The sequence below is a fragment of the Mobula hypostoma genome, chromosome 9 (assembly GCF_963921235.1).
Source record: "Mobula hypostoma chromosome 9, sMobHyp1.1, whole genome shotgun sequence".
In the NCBI taxonomy this organism is placed as follows: domain Eukaryota; kingdom Metazoa; phylum Chordata; class Chondrichthyes; order Myliobatiformes; family Myliobatidae; genus Mobula; species Mobula hypostoma.
Genome location: NC_086105.1, coordinates 151343475 through 151364238, shown reverse-complemented (window position 1 = coordinate 151364238; position 20764 = coordinate 151343475). Strand labels below are relative to the sequence as shown.

General features: G+C 41.2%; 1 protein-coding gene across 1 annotated transcript in view; it reads right to left on the bottom strand.

Annotated features, from left to right (window-relative positions):
• The window catches only part of nlrc3 (NLR family, CARD domain containing 3), a 109416-nt gene that overhangs the window by 88261 nt on the left and 391 nt on the right, over positions 1-20764 (bottom strand). The gene's annotated exons all lie outside the window — the stretch shown is intronic.

Below are 20764 nucleotides of genomic sequence, written 5' to 3'. Positions count from 1 at the left end.
GACATGATAGAGACACCCAGATGGTATGTTACCTCCCAGATGCCAGGGTCAGCGACATTTTGGATTGGGTCTATGACATTCTAAAAGGGGATGGTAAGCAGCCATAAGTCTCGGTACATAATGACATGGGTAGGAAAACAGAGGGTGTCCTGAAGAGAGAATTCAGGGAGCTAGGTAGAAAGCTGAAAAACAGGACCTTAAGGATAGATATATGGATTGCTGCCTGTGCCATGTGCCAGTAAGGGTAAGAGTAGGAGCGTTTGGCAGATGAATGCATGGCTGAGGAACTGGTGCAGAGGGCAGAGATTCAGATTTCTGGATCATTGGGGTCTCTTCTGGGGAAGGTATGACCTGCACAAAAGGGGCAAGTTACACTTGAACCCAAAGGGGATCAATATCCTTGTGGACCAAGTTTGCTGGAGCTGTTGGAGAGGATTTAAACTAATTTGGAGGGTCTTGGAAACTGGAATGATAGGGCTGTTGGTTTACAAGCAGAGGCGGTGTGTAGTGAGACTGTTAGGATGGACAGGCAGATGACAGGACAAAATTTCAGTCAGTGGGATGAGTTACAATGTAAAAGCGTGCCAAAAATCAAAAAGGGTGGTGTCACACACAGGCTGAAGGTTTTATATTTGAATGCACACACTATACTATAAAGTAGATGATCTTGTAGCGCAGTTAAGAGATTGGCAGGTATGATATTTGTGAGCACCACAGAGTCATTGCTGAAAGAAGATTATAGTTAGGAGCATAAAATCCAAGGATACGCATTGCATCGAAAGGAGAGGCAGGTAGGTAGAGGAGATAGTATGGCTCTGTCGGTGAAAAAATTAAATCAAATCCATAGAAAGAGATGACATAGGATTGGAAGGTGTAGAATCCTTGTTGGTAGAGTTAAGAAACTATAAGGGTAAAAAGATCTTGATGTGGGCTAAAAATTACAAAAGGAGATAGAAAAAAGCTTGTCAGAAGGACAACACTACAACAGTCATGGGGGATATCAATATGCAGATAGATAGGGAAAATCACGTGGGTGCTGGATCCCAACAGAGAGAATTTGTAGAATGCCTACAAGATGACCTTTTAGAGTAGCTTGTGGTTGAACCCACTAGGGGATCAGCTATTCTGGATTAGGTGTTGTACAGCGAACTGGATTTGATTAGGGAGCTTAAGGTAAAGGAACCCTTAGGAGACAGTGATCATCATAATATGATAGAATCCACCCAGCAATTTGACAGGGAGAAGCTAAATGTCAGATGTATCAATATTACAGTGGAATAAAGGGAATTACAGAGGCTGGCCAAAGTCGATTTGAAAGGGATATGAGCAGGTGTAAAGGCAGAGCAACAATGTCTGGAGTTTCTGGGTATATTTCAGAAGGTGCAGGATAAATACATCCCAAAGAAGAAGTATTCTAATGGCAGGATGACACAACAGTGGCTGACAAGGAAAGTGAAAGCCAACTTAAAAGCTAGAGTGGGAATATAGTAGAGCAAAAATTAGTGGAAGTTAGAGGATTGGGAAACTATTAGAAAACAACAGAAAGCAACTAAAAAGCCATAAGGGGGGAAAAGATGAGCTATGATGGTAAGCTAGCCAATAATATCAAAGAGGATACCGAAAGACTTTTCAGATACATTAAGATTAAAAGAGAGGTGAGAGTAGATATTGGACTGCTGGAAAATGATGCTGGACAGGTGATAATGGGGGACAAGGAAATGGAGAATGAACTGAATAAGTATTTTGCATCAGTCTTCACTGTAGAAGATACGAACAGTATGCCGGAAGTTAAAGAGTATCAGAGGGCCGAAGTGAATGACGTTGCCATATTAGGGAGAAGGTGCTTGGGAAACTGAAAGGTCTGAAGGTAGTTGAAGCACCTGGACAAGATGGTGTACATCCCAGGCTTCTGAAAGAGATAGCTGAAGAGATTGTGGAGGCACTAGTAATGATCTTTCAAGAATCACTAGATTCTGCAATGATTCTAGAGAACTGGAAAATTACAAATGTCACTCTACTCTTTAAGAAGGGAGGAAGCCAAAAGAGAAGAAGTTATAAGTCAGTCAGTCTAACCTCGGTGGTTTGGAAGATGTTGGAATCAATTGTTAAGGATGAGGTTTTGGGGAACTTGGAGGCACATAGTAAAATAGGCCAAGGTCAACATAGTTTTCTTAAGGGAAAATCTTGCCTGACAAATCTGCTAGAATTCTTTGAGGAAATAACAAGCAGGATACACAAAGGAGAATTGGTGGATGTTGTGTACTTTGATTTTCAGAAGGCCTTTGACAAGGTGCCACACATGAGGCTGTTTTACAAGAGCCCATGGGATTACAGGAAATATACTAGCATGGATAGAGTATTGGCTGATTGGCAAGAGGCAAAGAGTGCGAATAAAGGGAGCCTTTTCTGATTGGCTGCCAGTGACTAGTGGTGTTCCACAGGGGCTGGTGTTGGGACCACTTTATTTTAAGTTGTATATCAATGATTTGGATGATGAAATTGCTGGCTCTGTGGCCAAGTTTGTGAACAATATGAAGACAGGTGTAGGGGCAAGTCATGCTGAGGAAGCAGGGAGGCTGCAGAAGCACTTGAACAGATTAGGAGAATGGGCAAAGAAATAGGAAGTGGAATACATTGTCGGGAAGTGTATGGTCATGCATTTTGGTAGAAGGAATAAATGCATAGATTATTTTCTTAATGGGGAGAAATTTCAAAAATCCAAGGTGTAAAGGGACTTGGAGTCCTTGTGCAGGATTCCCTAAAGGTTAATTTGCTGGTTGAGTCGGTAATTAGGAAAGCAAATGCAATGTTAGCGCTTATTTCGAGAGGACTAGAATATGAAAACAAGGATATAATACTGAGGCTTTATACTGAGGTCTTACTTATAGTATTGTGAGCAGTTTTGTGCCCCTTTCCTGAGAAAAGATGTGCTGGCATTGCAGAGGGTGCAAGGGTGCAGAGGAAGTTCATGAGAATGATTCTGGGAACGAAAGGGTTATCGTATGAGAAGCGAATGATGGTTCTGGAGCTTAACTCGCTGGAATTTAACAGAATGAGGGGGGGATCTCATTGAAACCTATTGAATGTTGAAGGGCCTACAGTGAATGTGGAGAGAATGTTTTCTATGGTGGGTGAGTCTGAGATCAGAAGGCAGCCTTTTAGAATGGAGATGAGGAGGAATTTCTTTAGCCGGAAGGTGGTGAATCTGTGGAATTCATTGCCACAGGTAATTATGGAGGCCAAGTCTTTGGGTGTACTTAATGCAGAGGTTGATAGGTTCTTGATTAGAAAAGGCATGAAAGGTTACAGAGGGAAGGCAACAAAATGGGGTTGAGAGGGAAATGGATCGGCCATGATGAAATGGCAGATCAGATTCACTGGGCCAAATGGCCTAATTCTGCTCCTTAAGTCTTATAGGAGAACTCACAGAAACCAATTAACCCACTGACCTGCATGTCTTTGCGATGTGGGAGGAACTGGAAGCCAGAGCACCCAGACAAAGCCCACTTGGTCCCAGGAAGAACATACAAACTCTGGAGGTCGGGATTGAACTAAGTTGCTGGAGCTGAGAGACAGCAGTTCCACTAGTGTTCAAAGTTCAAAAATATATATCAAGATGGCACTAATGTTTTGTGGGCTGATCATAAAACTACTAGATATACATCTCCTGAACTGCTGACTTTGAAGTCATAGAGGATTATGATAAATACACTGAATATTAAAGACCTGCAGATAGAAGAGATCTTAAATTAAAATTGAAAATACTGGAAAGGCTCAGAAAGTGTGTACAAGGTTCTCATAAAGAGTCAGAGAAACAGTTGTTATGAGGAACCAGACCTGAGGTGGCTAGTTAATAAGCCTGAAGCTGTTGTGGTTGATACGATGGCCTCTGCCTTGCAGAGGACAGATGGCAGCTGTCTAACACCTCTTTATACCTCCCCTGACCTCCCTGATGAACACCCCACCGCCGTTCCCTGAGACTGTCATAGATCTGATCACATGGGATCTCCCTCCAACCTGAGAGTGGCCCATCCTCGCATCGCCTGCTTCAATCAAAAGTTCCTGATGAACCATCTTAACCCAAAACGTCAACATATTGGTTTCTGTCCACAAAATGCTTACTGATTCACTGAGGCCTTTCAACAGTTTATATTTGCTCTGGATTCCAGCATCTGTAGTCTCTTGCGTCTTGCTGAATTTGTCAGCCTTCTGTTTGCTTTGGATGGGCATTGGAGAGAGAAGATCCACTAACTGAGAAGTCCAAGAACAGAAAATGGGAACAGTGTTGATGAGATACAAGGGATACAACTGAAAAGTAGTAGGAATGAAAGCCCATGACTGGGTTTTTAAACAGGAATGAAAAGAGAGACCACAGCAGGAAGGCTTTGTTTCTCTATGATGATTTGGGGAGAAATTTGTAAATTGGTTTATTATTGTCACGAACAGGGATCATTCAGGAGGTATGAAATTATGCAAAGCATAATTATGGACTAACTAAAATAAGAACCAGTCTTCAGGAAATAAAACCCGTTCACAATTTAACTTCCAACTCTGTGGGTAGTGAAACCAATCATCGGGTGCAGGGTGTTGTCTGTCCCATTAGAACCACACAAGGGAAAGACAATAGATGAATGTTTCAAGCAACACACACAAAATGCTGGAGGAACTCAGCAGGCCAGGCAGCATCCATGGAAAAAGTACAGTCGACGTCCTCCCAAAAGGTTTCGGCCTTGACTCTCTCCCCCCTGGAGGTTCACAGTGTGAACGAACACTTTTACATGCCCCATTTACAGCTTCCCTGTGTCATAGAGTCATCGAGCACGACAGCACAGCAACAGATCCTTTGGCCCATCTAGTCCATGCCAAACTATTATTCTGCCTAGTCCCTTTGATGTGCACCTGGATCAAATCCCTCCATACCCTGCCCATCTATGTACTTGTCCAAACTTCTCTCAAATGTTGAAATCAAACCATATCCACTACTTCCACTGGCAGCTCATTTCCCCTTAAATATTTCACCTTTCACCCTTTACCCATGACCTCTAGTTCCCCAACCTCAGTGGAAAAAGTCTGCTTGTATTTACCTTAGAATGAGAATCAGGTTTATTATCACCAGTACGTGTCGTGAAATTTGTTAACATAGCAGCAACAATACAATGAAACACATGATAATATAGAAAGAAAGAAAGTAAATCAATTACAGTAAGAATATATACTTATATTGAATAGATTAAAAATAGTGCAAAAACAGAAAAAGATATATATTTTAAAAAATGAGGTGGTGTTCAAGAGTTCAGTCCATTTAGGAATTTAGGAATCGGATGGCAGAGGGGAAGAAGCTGTTCCTGAATCACTGAATGTGTACCTATATCCCTCATTGTACGTTTGTATATCTTGATCAAATCTTTCTTCTACACTGCAGGCAGTAAAGTCCTAACCTACTCAACATTTCCCTATAACTCAGGTCCTCAAGTCCTGGCAACATTCTTTAAATTTTTTCTGTTCAAAATTCAAAGTTAATTTATTATCAAAGTACATATATGTCAACATATACGACCCTGAGATTCATTTTCTTCCAAGTATACTCAGTAAATCCAATAACGATAATGGAATCAATGAAAGACCACCCCGTCACGGCAGGCAACCGGTGTGTATATGATAACAAACTGTGCAATGAGAAAGAGAAAAAAATAATAAATTGGGTTCCGGTAACGTCATTGTTCAGAACATCAGCTTAAATCAACAGCTCCTCCGGAAAAACGCATATTTTGCCCCGTTAATCCATCAAGTATAAGATCTTTCAAACACATCTGAATTGATAAGGGGGCAAGAATGGGGAGAAAGAATGGAGCCTTTGGAAGAGAGAGGTGCAGCACGTGACTCTCCTACACGTGCGCATGGCGGCGAGGCTGACCATGGGCCTCGTGCGCGCGGCTCTCCTACACGTGCGCGTGGCGGCGAGGCTGACGCGGGGCCTCGTGCAGGCGAAGCGGCAAATATGATAAGGATTTTGGAAGGGATGAGGGAAGTCCAACAGGATATAAAACAACAGCTCAGTGATATAAAGTCAGAACTCGCCAATGTCAATCAGGAAATAGCGGTGGCAGAGACTCGAATTGAGAAGGTGGAAGATCGCATGCAAAGCGTGGAACAGATACTAAGTAAGACGTTAAAAATATTAAATCAACAGGAAAGTAAATTGCTTGACCAGGAGGGAAGATCACGACGGAAAAACATCAGGATTTATAATGTTCCCGAAGGAGCAGAGAGAGTGTTGATGATGGACTTTGTAGACAAGCTGCTGCGGGAAGCACTGGAGATTCCCCCGAATATGGAGATTGAAATTGAAATTGAGAGGACGCATCATTCACTCGTCCCGTTGCCTTCCGGAGACAGGGAAAGTAAACTGTGCTCAATAGTACTTAAATTCCTTCGATTCAAGAGCAAGGCGCAGATTCTACGAAGGGTCTGGGGTAAGAAGAGGGTTTTTTGGAACGGGAAGTTAATATACTTCGATCATGATTACCCCCCGGCAGTCCTACAGAAACGGAAGGAATATTCCGAAGCAAAACGAATTTTAAAGCAAGGAAAGATTAAATTCCAAACCCTGTACCCTGCTAAACTGAGGGTATTTTACCAAGAAGGGATGCGACTGTACCAGTTGGTGGAGGAGACAACTACAGACATGAACAACAGAGGACTGTCCATTAGCGTGGTCAAACCAAGGGAAAGTCTGGCTCAGCAGTTATCCCGAGCTGCTTGGGAAATAGTAAGAGAACCTAGAAAGCAGGGGACGGGAGCAGGACGAGAGAAGGATATTAGGAAGAGACTGTCAGTTCTCCGAGGGCAGCCCTCACCTCCTCCAGAAGAGCCATAAGGTTCGGCTAACTTTAAAAGTGCTGATAAACTAAACGGAAGCAAAATAAGACGGTGATATACCTATCTCAAGAAATACGTATTATAATGTGGATTTTATATTACTCAAGTTTTTTAAATTCATATATTCATTCCTTTTCCCCCCACCTAAATGAGAATATATACATGGGAGGAATACACAAGGAAATCATTTCTGTGTAATGGACATAGTTTTTATAGGTACTGCAACGTGGGCCCTCAACCCATAGGTAGGAGGGGCTCTCCCCCCCCAGCTAGACTTTTCTTCTAGCCCAACCCAGGGTCATCTAGAGACCCCAGCCTTGGAATCACCCCTTCATTACCTTTTTTTATTATTTGCATTTCTTGGTTCTTATTTGTTCAGGGAGTAGATCGATTAAGTTATATTCTGCAAATTTCAATGATATAGCTAACAGATAAATACACATGGCTAAGGACAAAGTAAAATTCATTTCTTTTAATGTCAATGGGCTGTTGAATCCAGTCAAGCACAGTAAAATTCTATCAAAAATGAAAAAAGAACAAGCCCATGTAGTATATTTACAGGAAACTCACTTAAGTTGATAATGAGCATGGAAAGTTAAAGAGAGTGGATTTCACTAATTGGTTTTTCTCCTCATATAAACCAGGACATAGAAGAGGAGTTGCTATTCTCATCTCAAGTAAGCTAAATTTTGAAAAAGTATTCGAAATGGGTGATAAGGAGGGCAGATATATTCTGGTAAGGGGAATATAGATGGAAATCCAGTTACTTTATTGAATATATACGCACCCCCAGGAAGTGATAATAGTTTTTTTTCCAGAAAATTACTAATATTATGGTAACGGAAACAGAAGGTCTCTTGATATGTGGGGGAGACTTAAATTTACAATTACAACCAAAGTTAGACTCTTCCAATAGAAAAACTTATAAAACAAAGTCCTTACATATGAAAGTTAACACTCTTTTTGAGGATGTTGGTCTAATTGATATGAGGAGGGACCTTTTCCCCGACAGAAGGGATCACACTCATTATTCTGCCCCCCCATTTCGTATATACTGTACAAGAATAAACAATTTCATAACATTTGGAAAAGATAGAGACAAAATAATCACCTGTGGAATTGGGACAATAGATGTAAGTGCCCATGCACCTATATATTTATCTGTTGATTTTGACCTACAACCAAAGAATACTATTTGGAAACTAAATTCAAGTCTACTCAATGATCCCTATTTTAAAGAACAAATTAAAAAAGAAATTGGAAACTGGCCTTTACTTAGAATTCAATGATAATGGAGAGGTTTCACCTCCCGTTCTATGGGATACTCTGAAGGCTGTCTTAAGAGGGAAAATGATAGCGATATCTTCGTATAAGAAAAAAATAAGGAATAGAACATTAAAGGAGTTACAAAATAAGCTGAAGGAACTAGAAAAAAAACACAAATCGAGTTTGGCACAGGATACACTGGAGGAAATTTAAAAAAGATTAGGAATGAAATTAATAGTTTGGCTATACGAGAAATTAGAAAAAATTTAATGTTTCTGAAACAGACATACTATGAAAGTGGATCTAAATCTATGAAAATACTGGTATGGAAACTGAAAAAAAAGATAGCAGAAAATACAATTCATAGAATAAGGGATCCAAGAACAAAAGTGATAAAAAATAAGCTAAGTGAAATTCAAGAAGCTTTTGAAATGTTTTACAAAACTCTATATTCCAAAGTTCCAGGGGGAAGCATAACCCAAATTGACACCTTCCTGAATTCTTTAGAGTTCCCACTTTAAGCAAAGAACAAAATAGAACGATGACTGCTGACATAACTGAGGCTGAACTAAAACTTCAATTAGTAGGCTTAAATTAAGCAAGTCACCAGGATCAGATGGATATACGGCAGAGTGATATAAAGAGTTTAGAAGTGAGTTAATTCCTGTTTTACTCCCCACACTGGAACTGTACCCTAAGAAAGGCGCAAATGCCCCCCAGCTGGAAGGAGGCGATAATCTCAGCTATACCGAAAGAAGGCAAAGATAAAATGGAATGTGGGTCATTTAGACCAATATCTGTTCTTAATGTGGATTATAGAATATTTACTTGACTTCAACACTTCACTTGTGAGTCTGTTGGGGTCATCTATTGCATCCGGTGCTCCCGGTGTGGCCTCCTCTACATCGGTGAAACCTGACGCAGACTGAGGGACCGCTTCATCGAGCATCTCTGCTCCATCCGCCATAACAGACAGGATCTCCCAGTAGCCACCCACTTCAACTCTGCTTCCCACTCCCATTCAGTTATGTCCATACATGGCCTCCTCTACTGCCATGATGAGGCTAAACTCAGGTTGGAGGAGCAACACCTCATATACCGTCTAAGTAGTCTCCAGCCCCTTGGTATGAACATAGAATTCTCCAGCTTCCGGTAATTCCCTCCCCCTCCCTTCCCCTATCCCTATGTCACTCTGCCCCCTCCCCCAGCTGCCTATCATCTCCCTCATGGTTCCGCCTCTTTCTACTACCCATTGTGTTATCCCCTATTCTTTCTTCACCTTTCCTGCCTATCACCTCCCTGCCTCCCTTCCCCCACCCCTTTATCTTTCCCCTTACTGGTTTTTCACCTGGCACCTACCAGTCTTCTCCTTCCCACCTTCCCCTACCTTCCTTATAGGGCCTCTGCCCCTTCCCTCTACAGTCCTGACGAAGGGTTCCGGCCCGAAACATTGACTGATCGTTTCCACGGATGCTGCCCGACCTGCTGAGTTCCTCCAGGGTGTTGTGAGTGTTGCTTTGACCCCAGCATCTGCAGATTATTTTGTGTTTAGAATACTTACTTCCATCATGGCCAAATGATTAGAAGAGTTTCTACCCACACTGATACATAATGAGCAGACAGGTTTTATACAACAACGCCAAACACAAGACAATATACGAAGGACACTTCACATTATGGATCATATGAAAAAATGAAATTCAAGCAATAGAGATAAGCGCAGACGCTGAAAAGGCATTTGATTCGGTTAATTGAAATTTTCTTTACAGAGTTTTACATAAATTTGGTCTACATGACACAATGATTAAAACTATACAGGCACTATACGACAATCCTACTGCCAGGATTAAAATCAATGGATATTCATCTAATAGTTTTACCCTAGAAAGGGGCATGAGACAGGGTTGTGCATGGTCACCGCTACTCTTCGCATTATATCTGGAACCATTAGCTCAATACATCAGACAAAATGAAGATATCAGGGGAATTGCTATTAAAGGGACAGAGCATAAATTGGCCTGTTACACGGATGACATTTTGATCTATCTATGGCAACCAACATACTCTTTACCTAAATTGATGCAATCCTTTGAACAATATGGCCAATTATCAGGATACAAGATCAACATAGGTAAAACCTAACTACTTTCATATAACTATAGCCCACCAAGAGAAATTGAAAATAGATATCCTTGGGCATGGCAAACAGAGTCCGTCAAATATTTGGGCATCATTATGCCAAAAAATGTGGCAAAATTATCAGAATGCAATTATCAGCCTATACATAAAAAAATTAAGGAAGATATAACAAGATGGAACCTGATTCTTTTTCTTGGTCTCAGTTCAAGGATTGAATCTATTAAAATGAATATACTGCCCAGACTACTATATCTCTTTCAGACCCTACCAATAGAGATTAAACCAAAATCAATTCAATGAATGGAACAAGATGCTATCAAAACTTTGCAATTAGCCAAGGAAAAGGGGGGATGGGGCCTACCTTCTCTTAGAGATTATTATTTTTCAGCACAGTTGAGAGCCGTGATATGCTGGTGCAACCCATCATATGGCGCTCAATGGAAAAACATTGAGGAGAGGATACCTTCCATCCCCATACAGGCAATTTTGGCTGATAGCAACCTACAAAGTTTCATAAATAATATTGACAACCCGTGGGTTAAATGAACTCTTAAAATATGGAAAACTATTATAAAAGAATATAAACTAGTGAAAGACATTGCAATTCTTAAATGGTGTGCATATGACTCGGATTTTACGCCGAATAAACTGGATGCTAGATTTAAGGACTGCACAGCTAAAGGAATAACAGCTATTTGCAATACAATGAAAGAAGGAACACTGTTCAGTTTTGAAATGCTCAAAGAGAAACACTTATTAGAAAAACAAGACTTTTACCGGTATTTACAGATGTGACAGTATGTTAATAGGATGGTTAAAAATGTAACCAAGGCAAGTACATGTCTGATAGAGCTATTTAGAAAAGCATATAATTCAGACAATGGTTGTAGAATAATTTCAAGCGTTTATAAGGATTTGACAAATCTTAAAACACATTCGACTTCATATATTAAAACAAAATGGGAGAAGGAAGGAGGGATAATAATATCTGAGGAAGACTGGACACTAATATGGAGGTATCAATGGAAGTGTACCAGTTCACTGAAATGGAGGGAGTTCAGGTGGAAAAACTTGATAAGATATTTTATTACACCCTCTCAGAAAACCTATTATAATAGTAACTCCCCTGCTTGCTGGAGAAATTGTGGAAATCAAAATGCAAACCATTATCATATTTTCTGGGAATGCCCCGTTATCAAAGACTATTGGAGTGGGATACAAGACATCTTTAAATGTGAGAAACCCTTAGAGAGTAAGACCATATATTTTGGGTATATACCTCAAGAATGGTTGAAAAGAGATAAATATTTAATGAATGTACTGCTGGTGGCTGGTAAAAAGACGCTTACCAGGAAACGGTTATCTCAGGATAGCTCAACTTTAAATGCATGGATGGAAATTACAAAGGACATTTACAAAATGGAGAAGATAATAGCATCTGTTAATCACAAGTTGGAACAATTTTATTCATACTGGAAAAAATGGTTTAACTACATAACACATCATAGGCCTGATTTTATTCTCACAAGTCAATGAATATGTTGTAAAAAAAAATCATTCTACTCTGTACATAGTTTTCTTCTTTCAATTGTTCTTTCTTTCCTCTCCTTTCTATAAGTGTATACCTCAGATAAATATAATGTGGAGATTTGTGACAAATATGATTATATGATATATATGTACAGTATCTGAAATACATCTTATAGAAATGCTTGTTTGATGAAATTCAATAAAAAATTACAAAAAAAAGAAAAAAGAAATCAATGAATGAATAAATAAATAATTAGATAGATAATTTAATTAATTAATTAATTAATAGATAAATTTTTATATATATATCAAGAACATGAGATGAAGAGTCCTTGAAAGTGAGACCATAGGTGCTGGAACAGTTCAGTGATGGTGAGTGAAGTTATACCCTCTGGTTCAAAAGCCTGATGGTTGAGGGATAATAACTGTTCCCAAACCCGGTGGCATGAGTTCTGGGGCTCCTGTACCTTCTTGCTGGCAGCAGCAGCGAAAACAGAACATGACTGGGGTAGTGGGGTTCCATGATGATGGATGCTGTTTTCCTGTGACAATGCTCCATGTAGATATGCTCAATGGTGGGGAAGACAATAGACAATAGGTGCAGAAGTAGACCATTTGGCCCTTCGAGCCTGCACCGCCATTCTGAGATCATGGCTGATCATCTACTATCAATACCCGGTTCCTGCCTTGTCCCCATAACTCTTGAATCCCCTATCCATAAGATACCTATCTAGCTCCTTCTTGAAAGCATCCAGAGAATTGGCCTCCACTGCCTTCTGAGGCATCGCGTTCCACACCTCCACAACTCTCTGGGAGAAGAAGTTCCTCCTCAACTCTGTCCTAAATGACCTACCCTTTATTCTTAAACCATGCCCTCTGGTACTGGACTCTCCCAGCATCTGGAACATATTTCCAGCCTCTATCTTGTCCAATCCCTTAATAATCTTATATGTCTCAATCAGATCCCCCTTCAATCTCCTTAATTCCAGCGTGTACAAGCCCAGTCTCTCTAACCTCTCTGCACAAGACAGTCCGGACATCCCAGGAATTAACCTAGTGAACCTACGCTGCACCTCCTCCACAGCCAGGATGTCCTTCCTTAACCCTGGAGACCAAAATTGCACACAATACTCCAGGTGTGGTCTCGCTAGGGCCCTGTACAAATGCAAAAGGATTTCCTTGCTCTTGTACTCAATTCCCTTTGTAATAAAGGCCAACATTCCATTAGCCTTCTTCACTGCCTGCTGCACTTGCTCATTCACCTTCAGAGACTGATGAACAAGTACTCCTAGATCTCTTTGTATTTCTCCCTTACCTAACTCCACACCATTCAGATAATAATCTGCCTTCCTGTTCTTGCTCCCAAAGTGAATAACCCCACACTTATTCACATTAAACGCCATCTGCCAAGTTTCTGCCCACTCACCCAGCCTATCCAAGTTACCTTGAATTCTCCTAACATCCTCATCACATGTCACACTGTCACCCAGCTTAGTATCATCAGCAAACTTGCTGATGTTATTCACAATGCCTTCCTCTAAATCATTGACGTAAATCGTAAACAGCTGTGGTCCCAATACCGAGCCCTGTGGCACCCCACTAGTCACCACCTGCCATTCTGAGAAACACCCATTCACTGCTACCCTTTGCTTTCTATCTGCCAACCAGTTTTCTATCCATGTCAATATCCTCCCCCCAATGCCATGAGCTCTGATTTTACCCACCAATCTCCTATGTGGTACCTTATCAAATGCCTTCTGAAAGTCAAGGTACACCACATCCACTGGATCTCCCGCATCTATCTTCCTGGTTACAACCTCGAAAAACTCCAACAGATTAGTCAAGCATGATTTGCCCTTGGTAAATCCATGCTGGCTCGGCCCAATCTTATCACTGCTATTAAGATATGCCGCCATTTCATCTTTAATAATGGACTCTAGCATCTTCCCCGCTACTGATGTTAGGCTAACAGGGCGATAGTTCTCTGTTTTCTCCCTCCCTCCTTTCTTAAAAAGTGGGATAACATTAGCCATTCGCCAATCCTCAGGAACTGATCCTGAATCTAAGGAACATTGGAAAATGATCGCCAATGCATCCGCAATTTCCCGAGCCACCTCCTTTAGTACCCTAGGATGCAGACCATCTGGACCTGGGGATTTGTTAGCCTTCAGTCCCATCAGTCTACTCATCACCGTTTCCTTCCTAATGTCAATCTGTTTCAGTTCCTCTGTTACCCTATGTCCTTGGCCCATCCATACATCTGGGAGATTGCTTGTGTCTTCCCTAGTGAAGACAGATCCAAAGTACTTATTAAATTTGTCTGCCATTTCTCTGTTTCCCATAACAATTTCTCCCAATTCATTCTTCAAGGGCCCAACATTGTTCTTAACTATCTTCCTTCTCTTCACATACCTAAAAAAAACTTTTGCTATCCTCCTTTATATTCCTAGCTAGCTTGCGTTCATACCTCATTTTTTCTCCCCGTATTGGAAGGTTTTACCCGTGATAGACCGAGCTGTATCCACTGACTTTCTGTTCAAGGGTATTGGTGTGTGATGCAGACAGTTTTATTCTCCACCACACATCTATAAAAGTTTGTCAAAGTTTTAGATGCTATGCCAAATCTTCATAAACTTCTAAGGAAGTAGAGGCGCTAACTTGCTTTCTTCTTAATTGCACTTATGTGCTGGGCCCAAGTCATGTCCTCTGAGATGATAAGACCGAGGAATTTAAAGTTGCTGCCCTCTTCACCGCTGATCCCCCAATAAGGACCAGCTCTTTCAATCATATTAGTATCTTTTCTGTAGGTAGGTGACCAGAACTGCACACAATACTCCAAATTAGGCCTCAGTTTTAGGCAGTCATAACACTAGATCTATTTTGTCACACGTATACTAATGTACAGTGAAAAATCATTTTGCAAGCCATCCATACAGATCATTTCATCACATCAGTGCGTTGAGGAAGTAGAAGAGAAAACAATAACAGAATGCAGAATGAACTGCTAGTTATAGAGAAAGGGCAATAAAGCAGGCAGACAATAAAAGTGCCATATCATAATCAAGTGGACTGTGAAGTCAAGTGTACAAGATATCTAATAGCCGCAGGATAGAAGCTGTCCATGAGCCTGCTGGTACAGTATGTGCTTTCAGGCTTTTGTATCTTCTGCCTAATAGGAAGGGGAGAAGAGAGAAATATTCAGGGTGGGAGCAGTCTTTGATTGTGTTTCTGGTTTACAATAGCAGTGAAATGTAGATTTCCAAGTCCATGGAAGAGAGGCTGATTCTTATTTATGTTGAGCTGTGTCCAAAACTCACTGTAGTTCCTTACGGTCTCAGGCAGAGGAGTTGCTTTCTATGGTGCATTAATAAAATAATGACAAGGGTCTATGGGACATGGTGAATTTCTTTAGAGACACTGGTGCACTTTCTTTGTCGTGGTGTCTTTGTGGCTGGACAGGTTATTGTGATGTTTACTTCCAGGAACTTGAAGCTCTCCACTTGACCTCGGCACCATTGATGTAAACAGGAGTGTGTACATTGCCTCATCCCTGAAGCTGTTCTGTTTTGCTGACATTGAAGGAAAGAATGTTATCAAGATACCATGCCACGAGGCTAACCATCTCTTTCCTGTACTCCAACTCATCGTTATTTGAGATACAGCTTAATGTATAATCTGCAAAATTGTAGACAGTGTTAGAGAAGAGTCTGGCAATAAATCATGTTGTGAGTGTACAGGGAATACAGTAGGGGGCTATGGACACAGTTTTGCGGAGCACCAGTGTTGAGGTGTTGCTGCCTACGCTTACTGATTGCAGACTGTTGGTCAGTAAGTCAAGGGTCCAGTTGCAAAGGGAGTCGTTGGGGCCCAGATTGATGAGTTTGCTTGAAAGTATGGTACTGAAAGTGGAGATGTTGTCAATAAATAGTAGTCTGATATGGGTGTTTATTATCCAGATGCCCCAGAGATGAGTGCAGATCCAAGGAAGTGGAGATTCATTAAAGGCAGTTAATATCTATATACCTTATATAAGTAATAGAAACATCAGGGAACACAGTTTTGGACAAGCAGAGGAACTCAGTCTGTGCTTCCAGATAACACCAATTTGACAAAAGTGAAGCATTTTTTGCTATGATTGATAATTTCATTGGACCTGCCTGTGACAAGATTAACGGATATCCTGTGGGTGAACTCTCAAGCCACACAAAAAGTCTAACGCATTAAAGATTTGACTTGTGCGTCTTTCTTTGTTCTGCCACTGAAACTGAGCTTTCAGCTACTGTGTGTCATGAAATCCGTCATTTTACAACAGCAGTGCAGGATGTAAAAATGACTATAAGTACATTAAATAAATAAATAACGCAAAAGAGGAATAGTGAGGTCGTGTTCATGGACCATTCAGAAATCTAATGGCAGAGGGGAAGAAACTGTTCCTAAAACACTGACTACGTGTCCTCAGGCTCCGGTACCTCCCCACTGATGGTAGTAATGAGAAGAGGGCTCATTCCAGATGGTGAGGGTCCTTAATGATGGATGCCACCTTCCTGACTCAGCAGCTCTAGGTTTTGTCCTTGAAGGTGGGAAGGCTTGTGCCTGTGATAGAATTGAGCTGCTTGAGTTGTTGAATTTTCAGGTCAAAACCTTGCATCAGGAATTTGCTGACATCATTTGAGTTTGCAGCGACCCTATATGGAGTACTGTGTGTAGTTTCGGTCTCTGTTAGATAGGCATCCGTTAGTCTCGTGAGACAACGGATTTGCGCCTTTGAAGGTTTCCAGGGCGCAGGCCTGGGCAAGGTTGTATGGAAGACCGGCAGTTGCCCATGCTTCAAGTCTCCCCTCTCCACGCCACCGATGTTGTTCAAGGGAAGGGCGTTAGGACTCATACAGCTTGGCACCGGTGTCGTCGCAGAGCAATGTGTAGTTAAGTGCCTTGCTCAAGGACACAACACGCTGCCTCACCCAAGGCTTGAACTAGCAACCTTCAGATCACTAGATGAACACCTTAACCACTTGGCCATGTGCCACACTCGGTCTCTGTACATAAAGGATAAACAGTTACAATGGAGAGTGCTGACTGGTCACGGCTTTGTATGGAGACGCCAATGCCCTTTAATGGAAAAAAACTACAAAAAGTATTGGACACAGCGCAGTCTATCACAAACAAAGCCATCTGTACCATTGAGCAGGAAAGCAACATCCATCATGAAGGATTCCCCCCCCCCCCACCTGTCCCATCACCCAGGTCATGCATTGTTCTCACTCTTGCCATCAGGAAGGAGGTACAGGAGCTTCAAGTCCCACACCACCAGGTTCAGGAATAATTATTAGCCCCCAGCAATCAGGCTCCTGAAACAGAGAGGATAACTTCACTCAATTTCACTCACTCCAACAACCTTTGGAGTCAATTTTGAGGACGGTATAACTCATGTTCTTGATATTTCTTCCTTTTTTCTTTTTTTGTATTTTTATGGTTTGTTGTCTTTTGAACATTGGCTGTTTGTCCGTTTCTGTGGTGTGAGGTTTTTCATTGATTCTATTGTTTTCTGTAGTTACTGTGAATGCTCACAAGGAAATGAATATTTTCAGGGTTGTATATAGTGACATACTGTATAAGTACTTTGAAAATAAATTTACAGTACTTTGAAATTTTTACTTTGCTATTGAGATATACAGGGTTCTGACAAGCTGGATTCCTCCAAGGTCCCAGCATTAGGACAAGTGGTGTTTGTGTTTTTTGTGTTTGTCAGTGATTTAGAACTGCTATAGCGCAGTAAAGGAGTGCAACTTGTGAAGCTGCTACTTCAGGACTCCATCAATCTTGGCTTCCAGCGCCGTCAGTATAAAGTTTGCCTTTATCTGCACGGGTTTCCACCAACATCCCAAAGATCAGAATCAGAATGTCATTGCCTTACTGTATACTGTGAAATTTGTGGTTTTGTGGCAGTGGTACAGTGCAATACATAATAATTTTTTAAAAACTGTAAATTATAATAAGAAATATACCTTTTAAAATTAAATAATAACCCCAAAGGATTCTGCAGTTGCTGGAAATCCAGAGTAACACACACAAGGTGCAGGAGGAACTCAGCAGGTCAGACAGCATCCATGGAGAAGAATAAACAGTCAACATTTCAGGCCAAGGTTCTTGATCAGGACTGGAAAGGGGAAGATGCCAGAATAAGAAGGTGAGGGGGAGGGGAAGGAGAACAAGCTACAAGGTGATAGATGAAGCCAGATGGCTGGGGGAAGGGGGGAAGAAGTGAGAAGCTGGGAGATGCCAGGTGGAACAGACAAAGAGCTAAAGAATGAATCTGATAGGAGACAAGCGGTCATTATGGGAGAAAGGGTAGGAAGAAATAAGTAGTGCAAAAAGAGAACAAAAAAACCAACCTCTGCACCCAACACATAATTCTCCATATCTTCCACCATCTCCAATAGGATACCAGGATACTACCACCAAGCACATCTATCCTCCCCCTCTCACTTTCTGCTTTCCGCAGGGATCGCTCCTTATGTGATTCCCTTGTCCATTCGTCCCTGCTCATTGATCTCCCTCTCCCCCCCACCCCCCCGGCACTTACCCTTGCAAACTCCTGATTAAATACAGCTGCTGTTGTGCCTTCTTTGTAATTGCATCAATATGTAGGGCCCAAGATAGATCTTTAGAGGTGTTGACACCCAAGAAGTTGAAACTGCTCACCCTTTCCACTCTGATCCCATGATAAGGACTCGTGTGTGAGCTGATAGGTTAACTGACTACCGTAAATGTCCCTGGCATTTGGGCGAGTACTAGAAATTTGGGAGAGTTAAAATATTTAAGGGAACCTGGCGCTGGTGAGACTTGGAGTACTGTGGGCAGTTTTGGTTTCCTTATTTAAGAAAGGATGTGCTGACATTGGAGAGGGTACAGAGAAGATTCACTAGAATGATTCCAGGAATGAGAGGGTTAACACATGAGGAACGTTTGTCCGCTCTTGGACTGTATTCCTTGGAGTTTAGAAGAATGAGGGGGGGACCTCATCTCGAAACATTTCGAATGTTGAAAGGCATGGACAGAGTGGATGTGGCAAAATTGTTCCTCATGATGGGGGAGTCTAGTACGAGAGGGCATGACTTAAGGATTGAAGGGCGCCCATTCAGAACAGCAATGCAAAGAAATTTTTTTAGCTGGAGGGTGGTGAATCTATGGAATTTGTTGCCACGAGCGGCAGTGGAGGCCAAGTCATTGGGTGTATTTAAGGCAGAGATTGATAGGTATTTGAGTAGCCAGGGCATCAAAGGTTATGGTGAGAAGGCGGGGGAGTGGGACTAAATGGGAGAATGGATCAGCTTATGATAAAATGGCGGAGCAGACTCGATGGGCCGAATGGCCGACTTCTGCTCCTTTGTCTTATTGTCTTATGGAGGATCTTCTTCATTTAGATGAAGGTGAGAGCGTGGAATGAGCTAGCAGAAGCAGTGGATGTGGGATTGATTGCAGCATTTAAGAGAAGGTTAGCTAAGTTACTTGGATGAGAAAGGTATGGAGGGATACAGTCCAGGTGTAGGTAGATGAGACTAGACAGAAAAGCAGGTTGGCATGGACTAGATAGGCTGAAGGGCCTGTTTCTCTGACTCTGTAATAGGAAATTCAAATTAAGAAGTGATTGGTGTTAACTGGATGCTTGAAGATCAACAGAGACTTGATGGGCCAAAGGTCTCTCAGGCTCTATGACTTAATGAGGAATGAATTCCTTTACATAAAGAGTTATATGTCTTTGCAATCTTAAGTTTGCTCAAATAGATTTTGGCCACTCCAAAGAAGTAATATGAAGAGAGAAAGTGAACTGGACTAGCACAAACTAATTGAATGTAAAATGCCTGAGGTTGTACATATTCCCGCCATTTTTTTTTGACTTTTCAGTATAGGGCTGTTGGATTACACTGTATAAATGTTATTTTCTTAGAAGTTTAACAATTGCCTGAAGTATTTTATAAAATTACCTATATACATGTAATTGTTCAATGTGCCCCCTAGTGGTTACAGTTCTTTATATTATTCTGGAAGCTTCTATAGTATTTCATTATTTGAATATGGGTTATCTGATTGGTTGACTCTTATCTACAAATTTGAATGGAATGTCTCATATCTATGGTTTAAGCTTGGCCTGCCATCTTTTCTTTCAGTCTTTGCTTCTTCTTTTCCTTCCCCAACTAGCCACCAGCTATTCCCCGTTTCCAATTCTCTTTGTACTATTAGCACTTATTAAAATGATTATGAAGCAACAAGTTTTATGCCTCTTTCTTGACTTCTGAAAGAACCTTGAATCAAAAACAGCAAGGCTGAGAACTGTTTTTCATCATCCGAATTTATTTAATGCCCTTTTGAAGGCTATTGTAAATGTAGGCAAGGGCACCATTTACCACCCATCCTTAATTGCTTCCAAACAGGGTGGCTTATTTGACCATTTCAGTCATCTACATTGAGTCATTGTTGCTCAGTTGGTCTCTCTCTCTCCCTCTTGTTCGTTGCTGCCAGAGGATGGTCAGAGTCTTGGGTGTTGGGCAAGGATTAATCGATGCAGTTTGTGGATTGGACTCTGTAATTCATGTTATGATGTATTCCTTTTCTTGCTATTTTGTGTGATTTTGATTGGGGTGGACTGGCTCTGTGGTTACCGTCAACAAACAACACTGTGCTACATTGAACTGAGCTGAAACCGAATATTCCTGGACTGTTTCGTTGACTTTCTGGTTGGATGTTTTATATTCTGTGTTTTTCACTCTTCTTTTGCTGTTATTTCAATTTATTCTCTTTTTTTTTGCACATTGGGGGTTTGATGTCTTTCTTGAATGGGTTACATGGCTGTCTGTGGGAAGACAAATCTCAGGGTTGTATACTATAGACATACTTTGATAATAAACATACTTTGAATCTTTTTAAAAAATTCTTGTTGTTGTTATTGTTG